The sequence below is a fragment of the Ailuropoda melanoleuca genome, chromosome 16 (genome assembly GCF_002007445.2).
Source record: "Ailuropoda melanoleuca isolate Jingjing chromosome 16, ASM200744v2, whole genome shotgun sequence".
Taxonomy (NCBI): domain Eukaryota; kingdom Metazoa; phylum Chordata; class Mammalia; order Carnivora; family Ursidae; genus Ailuropoda; species Ailuropoda melanoleuca.
Window position 1 is genome coordinate 75,882,347 of NC_048233.1, and position 14,157 is coordinate 75,896,503.

General features: G+C 42.9%; 2 long non-coding RNA genes across 4 annotated transcripts in view; both read left to right on the forward strand.

Annotated features, from left to right (window-relative positions):
- The window catches only part of LOC105241934, a 75,334-nt gene that overhangs the window by 28,877 nt on the left and 32,300 nt on the right, over window positions 1–14,157 (forward strand). The window lies entirely within an intron of this gene.
- LOC117796825 lies at window positions 953–3,870 on the forward strand. The gene is made up of 2 exons (XR_004621530.1): window positions 953–2,127; window positions 3,198–3,870. It is a non-coding gene; the product is annotated as an uncharacterized LOC117796825 (long non-coding RNA).

The window sequence follows — 14,157 nt, forward strand, 5'->3', positions numbered from 1 at the left end:
GTCCTCAGAAAAAAGAAAATATATTTTTGAGGCTAAAATCCAAAACTTTTCTTTTTCTTTTTTCTAAGTGTCTTACACAATCTGTTTTCTTATAATAAGTCAGATTATGTAATCATTTCTTTTTTTCTTACAGCATCTTTGATATGGGCAGGTGTGTTAACTTGAACTTTTTGATATTGAGAGGTCAGTATTTCTAAAACCCCCAGGTTCCAAGAGGGGAAAAAAAAAGAACATTTTTTCTATTACTTTCAACAGCAGAATATTTACGCAAGAGTCTATTACTTACTGCTCCTTATTTAGGCACTGGTGGGAAATTGACTGCTCATTCATTTCACACATATTCAGTAAAGCTTATTACATGTAAGGTGCACCTTGAGGTCCCAGGCGAAAGACCCCTCTCCTGCCCTCCTGGGTGGTAGGGAAAGTGTAAGCACAGGAACTATGGAGGTATCGAGGGCAGACAATTCTTCCTAAAGGGTTGAAGAAAACTGTCTAGAAGAAACGTCCCTTGGGCTGAGGAGGAGATAGCCAGGGGGGTTGAAGTGCATTTCATTTTTCTTTTTTAAGATTTTATTTATTTATTTGACAGAGAGAGACAGCGAGAGAGGGAACACAGGCAAGGGGAGTGTGAGAGGGAGAAGCAGGCTTCCCGCTGAGCAGGGAGCCTCATGCAGGGCTCTACCCCAGAACCCTGGGATCATGACCGGAGCCGAAGGTAGACGCTTAATGGCTGAGCCACCCAGGTGCCCCTGAAGTGCATTTCAAGTAGAGGGAACAACAAATGGGAGGGAAGAGCAAATGCAAAGGTGCAGAGGCAACTGAGAACATTGGCAAAGAATTAGGCATGGCTTGGGTCACCTGGGTGGCACAGTGAGTTAAGCATCTGACTCTTGGTTTCAGCTCAGGTCATGATCTCAGGGACCTAGGATCGAACCCTGCATCAGGATCCTCACTCAGCATGGAGTCTGCTTGAGATTTTGTCTCTCCCTCTCCCTGTGCCCCTCCCACACGTCCTGTCCCTCTCTAAAATAAATAAATAAAATCTTTAAAAAAAATTAAGCATGATCTGATCGTGACAGGTATGAGGAGAGTGGGGAAGATGCTGGAGTGGGTGGCAAATATGCAATGTAGCACTGACTGAAACAAGTCAGACGGAGCCAAAGCCTCCCGTTGTATAAAGATCCCAGAGAGTGGAGTTACTTTACAGGCACTTTAGTAATGATACTTGTTAGGAGTGAAATTTAGTTTGGAGAAGGCGCCATATCAAGAAATCCTTGGCATTAGCCCAGAGTAGAGCTTGTATTTTCCTTTGGCTTGGGCATATTTCCCCCACCCCCTTTGTGTCAGTGCTTCATCCTTCTTTGGAAGAAAATAAAGTCTCCGCACAGGCGGCGTTTGATGCAGGGCTCATTTGATCTGGTTGATTCCGGAAACAGATGCATCCTCTTGGTCTCAGCACAAATTGTTGGGGTTTCTTTTTTCTGGTTTTACCAAAGCCAGATCTGTGTCTCTATCAGCACAGAGGAAAAAAGTAATTACTGAAGTATTAGTGTGATTATTATTTCCTGATACGAATTGCTGCATTCCTTACTTGTATCTGGTCCTTTCCCTGGGCTGGAGTTAGGAAATTGAAAAACAAACTCACCTTGGACAAAGCCTGTATTGATTATCTTTTAATCTCGTTTGTGTTGGAGAAAGCTTTGAGAGTTTAACGAAAGAGGAAAAACCCTCTCCTTGAAGAATTCACGTTTTCTCACACCTACAAAATGGGACGTGATTTCAAGAGATTCACAAACCTCTTGAAGCCCCTGAGGACCCTTGAGGAATCTGTGGACCCTGGTTGAGAACCTCTGGTCTATACAGTCAAAAATGAAATGGGAGAACTGCTTGCTGAAATTGGACAGTGACAATTGTCTACTAATTCTGCAGTACATTTTGGGAGGTCAGAGTAAACCTGAATTACATTCGCCGTGTAGTTGCTCAAGCCTCTGCTATGGCATTGATTCAGTGGGTGGACCTCAGCTTTCCCAATGCCCACACCTCCATGCCAACCCAAACATACGCGAAGGTTCTAGAGAGAGGAGGAAGAGGAGCAGGAAATCATTTAAGACTTTTCATTTTTCAAAGGTAAGTCCCTGGCCTTGGAGTTAGAAGAAGACCTGGGTTTTAGTATTATCTCTACTTTCCACTTGTGTAATCTTGTCAACTGATTAAAATTTTTCCAGTATCCACTTCCTCATCTGTAAAATGGGGATAATTTTAATACCCACCTCTCAGGGCTGTTGTGAGGACTTAATGAGATAATGCGTGTGAAAGTATTTGCCACACATCTGGCTCATGGATTGGTGCTTGACACATGTTAACTGAAATTCAGTTCACCGAGAGCAGAGTAAAACCTTTTAGAGAACCTCAGTCTTGAAAAAATCATGGTGAGGGACTTCCAGCTTCTAATTCCAGCATGTAAGGAGCTTAGAAATTGCCGCTCTGCCCTTAACCACAAGTACAAAGCTGAACAAACTGAGAAATCAACAGATTTTCTTAGATCTGTCAAAGAAGTGAGGTCACAGAGCAAACTGCTGTTCCCAGAATTGGGAGGACAGACAGGTGGATACGGAGAATTACAACTTTCAGGAGCCGAGATTGCCTTGGGAAGCAGTTCCATGGTAGAAAATCCTGAACTGTAAAGGACAAATCGCTGGAGGCTCAGTGTGGTCAACTCTGAGAGTTCAAAACTCCAGGGGACCCATTCGTGGGGCGGAGGAGGCACTATTTTTGTGACTTTTACGTTCAGGAGCTCCAGCAGATCCCCAGAGTAAATATCGGAGAAAAGTACTCATACTTTTGGCAGGTGGAGGCGAAAAAGGAGCCATTTTGAAATATGTGAGAGCATTCTGTTGTTCTTAACAGTGCCTGTCCTCGGGATAAACTATTTTACCAGAGCTTAACCTCCTGGGGTTTTATCAGAGCCTACCTAACCTGCCTGGGGGAAGGGAAATACATAACTCCAGCCCTTCCAGCCATCCTGCTCCACCTAAGATGGGGGCAGGAGCTGAGCAGCGTGGGGAAAGTTCACAGTCCCGGGGCACAGGCTCACTGAACCCTGAGACCTAATTGTAGGATTGTAGAATTTATTCCTGCCACCTACCCCTCACCACCACGTTACTAAGGGCCCATTTATTGCAATTCCTTTTACACAGTGCATCATGCCTGCCTTTCGACAACGACAAAAGTTACGAGCATACTCAACAGGCAGAAAACATAGCTTGAAGAAACCAAACAGGTACCAGAACCAGAAGGAGATATGGTAGGAATGTTGGAATTATCAGACCAGGAATTTTTAAAAGCTATGATTGATATGCCAAGGGCTTTAATGGAAAAAGTATACAACATTCAAGAACAGAAATGTAAACAGAAAAAAAAATTTTAAGAAAGAATGAAATGAAATGCTAGCAATAAAGAAAACACTGTAACAGAAATGAAGAATGTCTCTCTGATGGGCTCATTAGTAGACAGCACACGGCTGAGGAAAGAATCTCTGAGCCTGAGGATATGACAATAGAAACTTCCAACACTGAAAAGCAGAGAGAACAAAAGACTGAAAACAAAACAAAACAAAACAAACCCCAAAACAAATCCGAAACCAAAACCCAGAATAGAATATCCAAGAACTGTGGGACAATTACAAAAAGTTTAACATACATGTAATGAGAGTATTAGAAGGAACAGAGAAAAAGGGACAGAAGCAATATTTAAAGCAATGATGATTGAGAATTTCCCTAAATTCATGTCAGACCCCAACCCCCAGGAAGCTCAGAGAACACCAAGCAGGATAAATGACCAAAAAAAAAAAAAAAAAAAAAAAAAAAAAAACCATACCTAGGTATATCATATTCAAACATTGGAAAATCAAAGATAAAGAAAAAAATCTTGAAAGAAGCCAGAAGGGAAACAAAACAAAACTCTTATTTAAAGAGAAATGAAGGTAAAAACTACATTATCTTCTCAGAAAGCAAGCAAGCAAGATGAGTGAAGTATTTAAAGTGTTGAGAGGGGGTGCCTGGGTGGCTTAGTTGGTTAAGCAACTGGCTAATTAATCAAGATTAATTAAATCTTGATTTCAGCTCAGGTCATGATCTCAGGATCCAGGGATAGAGGTGAACTCAACAACACCACCAATCAATTGGATAAAACTGGTATCTGTAGACTACTTCATCCAACAATAGGTTACATTTCTTCTCAAGCTCGCATGGCACACTCATCAAAATAGACCACATTCTGGGCTAAAAACCACACATTGAATTAACAAATTCAACAGAATATAAATCGTACTATGTCTGTGTTCAGACTACAACACATTTCTAAATGACAAAGAAATCTCAAGAGAAATTAAGAACTATTTTGAACTAAATAGAAGTGAGACCACAATTTACCAAATTTTGCGGGATGCAGTGAAAGTTTAGAGGGAAATTTTTTAAAAAGATTTTATTTATTTATTCGACAGAGATAGAGACAGCCAGCGAGAGAAGGAACACAAGCAGGGGGAGTGGGAGAGGAAGAAGCAGGCTCACAGCGGAAGAGCCTGATGTGGGGCTCGATCTCACAACGCCGGGATCACGCCCTGAGCCGAAGGCAGGTGCCCAACCGCTGTGCCACCCAGGTGCCCCTAGAGGGAAATTTATAGCATTGAATGCATACGTTAGAAAAGAAGAAAGATCTAAAATTGATATTCTAAAGAGCAATCTCATCAAAGAAGATATGCAGATGGCAAGTAAGCATATGAAAAGATATTCAGTAACATATGTCATTAGGGAACTGCAAATTAAAATAACAGTGAGGTCCTACCACACACCTATTAGAAGGACCAAAATCCCCAACACTGACAGCACCAAATGCTGGTGAGCGTGTGGAGCAACAGGAATACTCATTCGTTGCCAGTGCAAATGCCAAGTTGGTGCAGCCACTTTGAAAGACAGTTTGCATTTTCTTACGAAGCTAAACAGACTTTTACTGTATGATCCAGCAATCACACTCCATAGTATTTACCCAAATGAATTGAAAACTTATGTCCACATAAGAACCTGCACATGGATGTTTATAATAGCTTTTTCATAGCTGTCAGAACCTGGAAGCACCTAAGATCCCCTTCAGTGGCCGAATGGATCAATAAATTATGGTACATTTAGACAATGGAATATTATTACTTCTAAAAAGAAATGAGCCATTAAGCCGTGAAAAGATATGGAGGAAACTTAAATCCATGTTACTAGGTAAAGGAAGCCAATCTATAAAAGGCTACATACTGTATGATTCCAACTATATGACATTCTGGAAAAGGCAAAACTTTGGAGACAGTGAAAAGATTAAAGATTGCTAGGGGTTAGCGGGGAGTGGGGTGAATAGGCAGAACACAGGATTTTTAAGGTAGTGCAACTCTTCTGCACAATACCACAATGGTGGATACGTGTCATGAGAGATCTGTCCATACTCAGTGTGCAACACCAAGAAGGAGTCTAAAGGAAAGTATGGACTTTGGGTGATGATGTATCAATGTATGTTCGTGGATTGTAACCAATGTACCACTCTGGTGGGGGATTTTGATAGTGGGGGAAGTTATGCTTGTGTGAGGACAGGGACAGAACTCTGTACTTTCCGTTCAGTTGTGCTGTGAACCTAAAACTGCTCTAAAAAGTAAAGTTTATTAATTTAAAAAAGGCAAAAAAAATTGTGGTACGCCTCTATCCCCTCAAGTAATTTGAACTAGGAACAATATATAATACACAAACCTAAGGGAAAATATTTTTTCCTATGATGGCATCAGAGCTTTTTTAAAAAAGCAGATTTTCCCCTCTTATTTTGCGTGTGTGTGTGTGTGTGTGTGTGTGTGTGTGTGTGTGTTTGTGTGTGTGCCTGCCTTGCTGGTGTCCTAGGAACATGCTTTATCTCTCAACCGGGTAGCCAGCGCTGAATTTCCCAAACACACAGGTCATAACCAAGGAAGAGTCCTTTGGTGGGTGTGGCCTCATCGTCAGGTTCACAGGCACCAGAACAGGTTCCTCATCAGGATTCCTGCCCATAGGCTGCTTTCTTGGCCAGGCTGCCCCTTCCCTCTCCCTGCATCCTTGTAGCTGCTGTATCAGTGGATGGAAAGTTCTTAAACGTCCCATGTAGCTAGCCCATTAGATGGACGGGTCACCTCAGGCCTCAGGTGCTTTTCTCTTTCTAAAGCAGAACTGAAATTTCACCTGGGCTGTCAGTTCTAGTGACCACAGAACTTTCACTTCCCTTTTATTGTAGGGAGAAAGTTCTGAACACTACGATTTCACCACGAGAAACTGGGTGCTGGGTGGGGGCTCGGTTCACACCTGTGGTTCCTAACCAGCAAAGCATTGGCATCACCTGGGGGAACTTAGTACACAGCGGATGCTTAAGCTCCACCCAGATGGGTGAGCATGGGGGGTCATTTCCTTTCTCTTTTCTCATTTTTAGTTTTTTACAAAATGTAATCTCTACGCCCAGTGTGGGGCTCCAACTCCCAACCCTGAGATCAAAGTTGCATGCTCCACCAATGGAGCCAGCCAGGTACCCCTCATCTTTAGTTTTTTGTTTTTTTTCTTAAGATTTTATTTATTTATTTGAGAGAGAGAGCACGTGTGAGAGGGGGAGGGGAAGAGGGAGAGGGAGAAAGAGAATCTCAAGCTGACTGTGCACTGAGCACAAAGCCCGAGAGGGGGCTCGATCTCATGACCCAGAGATCACGACCTCAGCTGAAATCAAGTCGTATGCTTAACTGACTGAGTCACCCAGGCAGCCCTCATTTTTAGTTTTAAATCACTGCTTTTATTTCTTCCAGTTTCATTGAGCTATAACTGACATACAGCAGTGTATAAGTTTACAGCATAATGATCTGACTTAGATATATTGTGAAATGATTCCTATGATAAGTTTAGTTACAACTCTTATATAGATACAAATGTATACATATATATATTCTCCCTTGTGATGAGAACTCTTGGGATTTGCTCCCTGAACTTTCCTATATAGGATACAACAGTGTGAACTATAGTCGTTCTGTTGTACGTTATACCACCGACACTTATTTATCTTGTAACTTGAAGTTTATGTCTTTTGACCACCTTTATCTTGTCTCCCCTGCACCCCCTGTAACCTCAAATCTGATTTCTTTTTCTGAGTTTGTTTTGGCTTTTCTTTAGGTTCCACATATAAGTGAGATCATTCAGTATTTGTTTTCCTTTGCCTGAGTTATTTCACTTAGCATAATATTAGCTCATGTTGTTACAAGTGGCATGATTTCCTCCTTTAAAAAAAAGATTTGTTTATTTATTTTTAAAGATTTTATTTATTTATTTGAGAGAGAGAGAGAGAGAGAAAGCAAGCACAAGCAGGGGGAGTAGCAGAGGGAGAGGGGGAAGCAGGCTCCTGGCTGAGCAGAGAGCCAATGTCGGGCTCCATCCCAGGGCCTGAGCTGAAGGCAGATGCTTAACCGAATGAGCCCCCCAGGTGCCCCTAAAGATTCATGTATTTATTTGAGGGAGAGAGAGAGAGCTCGTGCATGGGAGGGCTGGGCGGGGAGGGGCAGAGGGAAAGAGAATCTCATGCAGACTCTGTGCTGAGCCCGGAGCCCCACGTGAGGCTCGATCTCACAACCCGGAGATCACGATCTGAGCTGAAACCAAGAGTCAGGCGCCCAACCAACTGTGCCACCTGGGGCCTGGTTTCCTCATTTATTAATGGCTGAATACTTCAGTGCTCCTGAAGGGATTTAGATTACCTTCTAGGCTTGACAACCACTGGTGCAGAAGCAGAAGAATAAAGTTCCTTCCCCCTTCAGCCCAGGCAGATTCGGTGATCCCTAAACCGGCCCCATGTTTTCATGCCTCCTTATCCTTGATCACTTCCTCCTCTCATAGTATTTGAACATCACGTTATTATGTCACTGTTACGATATCATGTGTGTTTCCCTATTCTTTCCCCAACCAGATGGGCTCCTCAAGGGCATCTTCGAGTTTCCTGCATCTAAGGTTGCCATATATAGCTGAGCATGTTATTCACTGCTCAAAGGAACTGGATGTCTAGACATCTTGATGAAGGTTTATTAAATGAAAAAATACCCAACCCCTTTAGACTCTCAGTCTTACCAGATCATGTAAAGATGCAGTAACTTTCATCCCTATCACCTGAAACTGGAAGCAAAATTTCAGAAATTAGTTTTAATTCAATTCATTATATGTGTGTGAATAGGTGTATATATTATATGTGTGTATATATATGAAACCATACACATACATGTTAACCACAGCGTTGTAGGCAGCCAAGTTGAATAGGTGAGAGGCGGACGATTCTGGGGGCTGCTCATTCCCTAATGACACTTGAGTGTGTGCAGTACTGGGTTATAGCTCTGTGTGAGGGAGCCTGCATTTGGTTCCACTGATGCAGTGGACAGTTCTGGGGTTGCCCCATGTCTACATTTTTTTGTTGCTGTTTTAGATTTTATTTTATTTTTAGATTTCATTTTTAAGTAATCTGTACACTCAATGTGGACTCAAACTTACAACCCCGAGATCAAGAATCACACATTCCACCGACTGAGATAGCCAGGCACTCCCCACCCCCCATGTCTAAGATTTTAAAATAAACTCTGCTCTGGGCTGATCTTTTCCCCCTCTTGCAGGAAGGAGTGCAGAAGAGGGGAAAGTTGCAGGAGTTCTTCCTCATTGGCCTCCATGGATCCTGAGATGTACAAATAATGTGGGGTGAGATAGTAGGAAGTAAAACATACCTAACTATGGCCAAATTTGGGGATGTTGTTAGGAAAGACCAGCACCCACTTTTGGCACACCTTTATTGATTAGAATTATCTAATCAAAACCATACTAGGTTTGCCTAGCATCAAAGACAGAATGTATGGCCTGCTTGTTGAGTTAGTGAGAGCCAAGGGTATCTGGGGTCGAGACTCTCACTGATGGAATCAAATTGCTGTGAAGGCATCATAAAGAGTGCGTTGGGTAGAGAAGCGTGCGCTGGGCGACTGGAAGCCTTGACCATTCAAATGTGCAAATTTGCTTGGTCTTTCCCTGGAACTGAGAAGGAAGGCAATATCTGAAGTCAGACAGAAGGAGAAAAGCCCTGTGAAAGGTAGAATTTATGGAACTGTGATCTTTAAAAGCCTCAGATTGAACCCCTTTGTCTCAGACTGATCCATGACTCTGGCCAAAGACAGCGATCAAGGGGAAGACAAGTTAAATTTATATTATGGACCAACAGTCAGCAAACATCTTCTATAAATGGCCAGAAATATTATTTTAGGCCTTTTCGGACCTCACAGTCTCCATTGCAACCTCTCTCTCTGCTGTTGTAGCATGAAAGCAATCTTAGTTAATTTGCATAGTTATTTGCATAGTGAATGAGTGTGAATGTGTTCCAATAAAATTTTATTTATAACACAGGTAGTAGCACATATGACCCATAGGCCCTAGTGTGCTAGCCCTTACTCTGGCGTACCACAAACAGGAATCTGTGCATCTGCACGAAATATCAAGTTTCAAATATGATCGGAGCACTGTTGACTCCATGAATGGGACTCTCTGATTAAGTGGGCTTGACTCTCAGATCTCTTACTTAAAGTTGTGGGACTTTGGAGAAAACACATAACTTTTTTCATCTCAGGCTCCTTGTTTATAATATGGAGATTATAAAGCCTGCTCTGCCTACTCCAGGATGATTATGACACTCAAATGAACTGTAATTCATCAGCAGAAAGAAGTTCTCATTAGTACCTATAATGGAATTGCAGAGACATCGTATGAATTAAAAACTGAAGCTCCTTAATGGGAGAAATGGTGCTTATTTACCATCGAATCGTTAGCACCTGCCACATATTGGCGCTCAGAATAAATTTACTGACTTTATAAATGAAATAGAGAAAATATTTCCTTCTTTCAAATCAGTGTGGTGTTACTTGAATAGACTGGAGCAGTCGAAGCCCACGGTGAAACAGTGATTCGAAAATAGAACATGAGCCACTTAATTTTTGGAATTTAGCTGCATTTGGGGAGTGTTTCTGGAGCAACTTGCCTAAACTGCTTTGGACTTGCAGAAAAGACTCCCATCAGGATATTACATACACATTTCCAACTCCACTCAGATATATTGGAAGTGTTCCATAATTGAGGGAGGGTTTTCCCTCAGGCCCTTAAAAATTTCTCATCAGTAATATCCTCATCACAAGAGAATCCTAAGCCATCTGACCGAGTACCCCTGGGGCAGTCACTTGTTTCAACACCGATCCCGTGGTTGGACATGGCCATGTGAACAGATTCCCCAGACTCACGATACCAGCTTGTTAAGCAAGTCAAGGGTTTGTTTGGTGTTTTACAGATGTGTCATTGCCCAAAGAAAGGCTAAAGATAACAGTCTATTGTGAGCTCTACCAATGCCTTTTAAATAAAAAGAAAATGAAGTCAAGATCTTAGTTATGTTGTGTCCTGAGTCAAATGCAATAGTTTCATTTGTCTTTCCATTTTGGAGGCAGCATTGAACAGTGGAAAGAAGGGCTTTGGAGCCAACCAGACCTGAGTTAAAATCATGACGACAGCATGTTAGAGAACAGTGGCCTTGCATGGTAGACTTACTCTCAGTTGTGCATCTCAAGGTTGTCGTGAAAGTAAGACGAGTCTGTAGAGATGAAGGTACCTAGCACAGAGCTGCTGGCACCCATTCTTGGGTGGGAGTGGAGGAAACTTCTAAGAGATGGGGGTTGTTGTGGGCTGGGTGGCCTTCCCCACAGGAATCCAGTACAGCAGCCTTCTTCCAGGGTTTTGCCTTCTGCTCATCATATTCAGGGTCAATGAGACCTCTCTTGGCTGACAGTAGATGAAAACCATTTCACATCAGGGTGTGATGTGGGGGAAATGTTCTTAGGCAATCTCGAAAGGAGTGACCAAAAGACTAGTGGGCACAAGAGAGGCGTGGGTGACCAGACCATCCCAGGGAAAGGAGCCACCACCAACGATCAATTATCCTTCTGTTCATTCCCCAGTAACATTTCCCTCCATTAGCTTGTATAGTAGGAATTNGTTCTTAGGCAATCTCGAAAGGAGTGACCAAAAGACTAGTGGGCACAAGAGAGGCGTGGGTGACCAGACCATTCCAGGGAAAGGAGCCACCACCAACGATTAATTATCCTTCTGTTCATTCCCCAGTAACATTTCCCTCCATTAGCTTGTATAGTAGGAATTTGCATTGAATGTAATGCGGTTGCTTTGAGGAGCAGTTTGAGAGTATGGTGTGCTGGTTGGGAGAGTTGGCTTTAGGATTAGGCCACCTATTAGGCAGATTACTTGGCTTCTCTGAGTCTTAGCTTCCTTGTCCCTGAGGATGATAGCATTTATTCTCCACCCTCTGTGTCATTGCCTTGCCTCGTGGCTCCTGTCCACTCATTGTGGCAGCTCATTCACGGTCTTCAAAGCTAATCACTGAAGTCTCTGGGTAGAACTGTTTGTTTTAGACACTCTAGAAGCTACTGGCCTGTAGATGGTTGCCTGCCCACCTCAGGTCTGATCAGCATGGTCAGCAGGGAGACAGGGTAGATGTGATTTATGATCACATAAAGTGACTCAGAGATGGCTGCTTAGGACTGTGGACAGAGCCATTTCTCATAGGAGATTGTGGGTGTGATGGATGCAGAGATAAGACAGAGAGCTTTAATGCAAGGTAGACAGTGGTAATGGCAACAAAAGAAATGCTGTTAAAGAGGTTCATAAGTTCAAATGAGAAAGAACTTGCTTTCTAGCTAGGGGAGTAAAGGAAATGCTTCATGAAAGAAGAGGCCTCTGGAGTGTCTATTGCCCTGGGTCAATTAGGGCTCATACCTGAATTGAAGGTAAGGGTCAGTCTCACCCAAACCTCATGACCGGGAAATTCAGGGAGTTCCTCCAACGAACCCATCCCATCCCCTGGCCACAAGCATTGATTCAAGGATGGTGTATGACAAAAGTCAAGCCAGTCAGGGACAGTGAGATCTACCAGGAAGCAGACGTTCCTCTTCTCTGCTGAATTTGAACATGGAAGCATGTGGCCTTCAAAGTCATTGCCAGTTATCTTCAGGCACAAGGGGTGACATTTTTGAGAACGGAATCCTCTTTGAGGAAGTAGAGCTGCGGGATGGGGGGACGACTGGGCTCTGGATGCATCATTTTGTGAATATATGGGGAGTTGAGGGCATTAGTGAAAAGTACAATTTGCTGGGAGCACTGGAGCAAGGATGTTAATATTGGAAATACAGATTAGAAAAAGATCATTGAAAGTCTTGAATGGGGGATAAGAGGGTTTCTATAGCCTTTCTATAGGCAATAGGAAGCTGCTGAAAGCATTTAAGTGCTGTGATATGAGTGGTGTCGTGGATAAATTAATCAGTAATGGGTGCAAAATAGAGTGGAACGGAGAGAGGTTGCACATGGGGAGATGATGGGGAGCTTATTGTAATAATCTGAAGACCTGAACTAGAGCAACTGCCGTGTGGCTGGAAACAGGAGGGTGTGGACACATAAGACCACAGAGTCAAGATTTTAGACAAAGATTTTGTCATTTAGTAAAGGCCGCGTGAATGAAGGAGGGAGGGTGCTGACATGCTAGTCAAGGCTGGAAGAGCGCCACACCTCACGTTCTTGGCTGGCTCCTCTAGGCCACTGTTTATCACCATAAAAGGTGGATGGAAAAGATTAGACAACGGATTAGATAAAAAATTTTCTTTAGGCGCCATGCCACAATGCAAATGGATCATGATGACATTTTCTGACATTGAGAAAGTCTGTGGTGTTGACTCACAGTCTGTACCATTAGCAAACTTCAGGAGCTATTTATACACAGTGCTAGCAAAATACTTTTGAAGGGGGTGTATGTTTTNACAGTCTGTACCATTAGCAAACTTCAGGAGCTATTTATACACAGTGCTAGCAAAATACTTTTGAAGGGGGTGGCATAAANTATACACAGTGCTAGCAAAATACTTTTGAAGGGGGTGTATGTTTTACATACATATCTGTTTGTTGAGATTTGAACTGTTTCTCTAACTGGCTGTGTGACTCTGAGTAAATCACTCACCCTCTCTGAGCTCTAGTTTCCTCAACTGTAAAAAGGGGGAGAATAGAGCTTCTTTCTGGGGTTGTGGTCCTGATTTCATGATCTCATAGGAAAATCCCTTGCCAGTGTCTCATAAATCAAAGATAACTAAATACAAAGTAAAAGAAGTAAAAGTATTTAAAAAATAAATAAAAGGAAAGTATGTTTCAAGCCTTCCTCCTTTCCTTTCTCCCTTTTCTTTTTTTTTTTTTTCCTGAGTATGCTTTGTGTTTGCAGGCAGCCCTTAAAAAGGTAGTATTTGTGTTGTTACAGGCTGTTGCTAGGCTTCGTGTAACTTTTTTTAAAGATTTATTTGTTTTAGAGGTGGGGGAGGGGCAGAGGGAGAGGGAGATTATTTATTTATTTGGGAGACAATGAGAGCTAGAGGGGTGGGGCATACACACAGAGGGAGAGGGAGAGAGAGAAGCAGGCTCCATGCTGAGCAGGGAGCCCAATGGGGGGCTCAATCCGAGGACCCTGAGATCATGACCTGGGCCGAAGGCAGATACTTAATCGACTGAGCCACCCATGCACCCCAGAGAGGGAGAGAATCTCAAGCTGACTCCCCACTGAGTGTGGAGTCTGAGCCAGGGCTCGATCCCAGGACCTTGAGATCATGACCTGAGCAGAAACCAAGAGTTCAGTGCTTAACCAACTGAGCCACCCAGTGACTTTTATGGTGAAGATTTTAGTGCCATCTGCATTACCGAACTGGGATAGCCTTTCCCTGCCCTGGATTTTATAATGCTGCAATAACTAATACACAGTATTTTATGAAGATGATTTGCTTTAAGAGCTATAAGCTACTCCTGACTTATAATATTGCGGAGAACAAACCACAGCAAAGGGCAGTGGGTGTGACAAGCATTGTGAGCGATATGTTTAGAGCGGGGGTGTGATAGGGATGGCGAAGATGCACGGGAAAGCGATGAGGTCCATAGACAGAGCATAGGGGAAGTGCTATGGCTAGGGGAGAGCCACTGTTATGGATCTAGTGTCATAGATCTGTCAGCAGCTCCC